Source organism: Salmo salar, chromosome 09 (assembly GCF_965601325.2).
Source record: "Salmo salar chromosome 09, fSalSal1, whole genome shotgun sequence".
Taxonomy (NCBI): domain Eukaryota; kingdom Metazoa; phylum Chordata; class Actinopteri; order Salmoniformes; family Salmonidae; genus Salmo; species Salmo salar.
This window is the reverse complement of record NC_138299.1, coordinates 163,203,564-163,206,063: the sequence shown is the minus strand read 5'-3', so window position 1 is coordinate 163,206,063 and position 2,500 is coordinate 163,203,564. Positions and strand designations below refer to the sequence as shown.

Genomic DNA, 2,500 nt, shown 5'->3' with positions numbered 1-2,500 from the left:
ACAGGTCAGGGTTCCATAGCCGCAGGCAGAACAGTTGAAACTGGAGCAGCAGCACGGCCAGGTGGACTGGGGACAGCAAGGAGTCATCATACCAGGTAGTCCTGAGGCATGGTCCTAGGGCTCAGGTCCTCAGAGAGAAAGACAGAAAGAGAGAAAGAGAGAATTAGAGAGAGCATATTTAAATACACACAGGACACCGGATAAGACCAGAGAAATACTCCAGATGTAACAGACTGACCCTAGCCCCCCGACACATAAACTACTGCAGCATAAATACTGGAGGCTGAGACAGGAGGGATCAGAAGACACTGTGGCCCCATCCGATGATACCCCCGGACAGGGCCAAACAGGCAGGATATAACCCCATCCTCCCATCCTCTCCTCTTGTCTCCTCCCATCTTCTTCTCTCCTCCCATCCTTTCCTCCTCTCCTCTCCTCCCATCTTTTCCTCCTCTCCTCTCATCCCATCCTCTCCTCTTCTCTCTTCTGCTCTCATCCCATCCTCCCCCATCATCTCTTCCTCTCCTCTCCTCCCATCCCATCCTTTCCTCTCCTCTGCTCTCCTCCCATCCCATCCCATCCTCTCCTCCCATCCCATCCTCTCATTTCATCTCATCTCCTCTGCTCTCCTCCCATCCTCTCCCATCCTCTCCTCTGCTCTTCTCCCATCCTCTCCTCCCATCCTCTCCTCCTCTAGCTACTTTACACCCAGGCTATCTCCCTGCCTCCTCCCTTCCTCCTCCCCGCCTATCCCAAGGCTCTAACAGTATTCCTCTCGGGTGGGTGGTTGTGGGTCCGTTGAGTGATGAAGTGTGCCTCTATCCCACTCTCCCACCCACGGGAAGAGCCTCTGGCTGCTAGCGTCCCGCTACCATCATGCTCATTATCCAAGCATTAGCATGCTCTTCTCTGTCTTTTCCTTCACACACACACTGACATGCACGCACACACACACTCATACACAGACATGCACACACTCACACACACACACACACACACACACACACACACACACACACACACACACACACACACACACACACACACACACACACACACACAGACATGCACACACACTCATACACAGACGTGCACACACACACACACACACACGCACACACACACACACACACACACACACACACTCACACACAGACAGACATGCACACACACACACACAGACATGCACACGCACACACATACACACACACATACACTCTCACACACACACACACACTCACACACACAGACATGCACACACACACACACACACACTCACACACACACACACACACACACACACACACACACACACACACACACACACACACACACACACACGGTGGGCTGCTCATAAAGTGTCTGTTGTGTGGCGCCAGAAACATTACAAAGAGAGAAAAAAAAACTTGTTTTGCATTAAAGATGGTGGGGGACGGAAAACTGTTTAGACAGGAAGGGTCTTCTGTATTGTATTTGGGGAAAGAAGGGAAGCCCACAGACAGACCTGGGGAGGGAGTGAGAGCAGATGGTGAGGATTTATCTTTACATTTCTTTCTGCCTTGCTGGCTACTTTGGTTTCTCTGGTGTATAGAGATATAGATAAATGGAGAGGAGGGGAGAGGAGAGGAGAGGAGAGGTGAGGAGAGGTGAGGAGAGGTGAGGAGAGGAGAGGAGAGGAGAGGAGAGGAGAGGAGAGGAGAGGACAGAGAGAGAAGAGGAGAGGAGAGAGAGAGGAGAGGAGAGGAGAGGAAAGAGAGGGATGACAGGGAGATGCAACAGATAGGAGGATAAGCATTGGTGGAGTGGTCGAGCTCCCTTCAGTCCAGCTTATCTGTCCTCTTAATTATCTTCTCCTCCCCCCATTCACCGTTACCTCTCCTTCTCCTCCCCCTCCATCCTCTCTTTCCTCTCCCTCCCATTCTCTATCCTTCCCATCTCTTCCAATCTCTTCCTCTTCCATTCTCTATCCTTCCCATCTCTTCCCATCTCTTCCTCTTCCATTCTCTATCCTTCCCATCTCTTCCTCTTCATTCTCTATCCTTCCCATCTCTTCCAATCTCTTCCTCTTCCATTCTCTATCCTTCCCATCTCTTCCTCTTCATTCTCTATCCTTCCCATCTCTTCCTCTTCATTCTCTATCCTTCCCATCTCTTCCCATCTCTTCCTCTTCCATTCTCTATCCTTCCCATCTCTCCCCATCTCTTCCTCTTCCATTCTCTATCCTTCCAATCTCTTCCTCTTCCATTCTCTATCCTTCCCATCTCTTCCCATCTCTTCCGCTTCCATTCTCTATCCTTCACATCTCTTCCTCTTCCATTCTCTATCCTTCCCATCTCTTCCCATCTCTTCCTCTTCCATTCTCTATCCTTCTCATCTCTTCCCATCTCTTCCTCTTCCATTCTCTATCCTTCCCATCTCTTCCTCTTCCATTCTCTATCCTTCCCATCTCTTCCCATCTCCTCCTTCTCTTCCATCCATTCTGACACTGCATGGCATGTCC

General features: G+C 50.4%; 1 protein-coding gene across 4 annotated transcripts in view; it reads left to right on the top strand.

The window, feature by feature from the left end:
• Positions 1-2,500, top strand: part of LOC106613399 (nectin 1b) — a 569,428-nt gene that overhangs the window by 249,468 nt on the left and 317,460 nt on the right. The window lies entirely within an intron of this gene.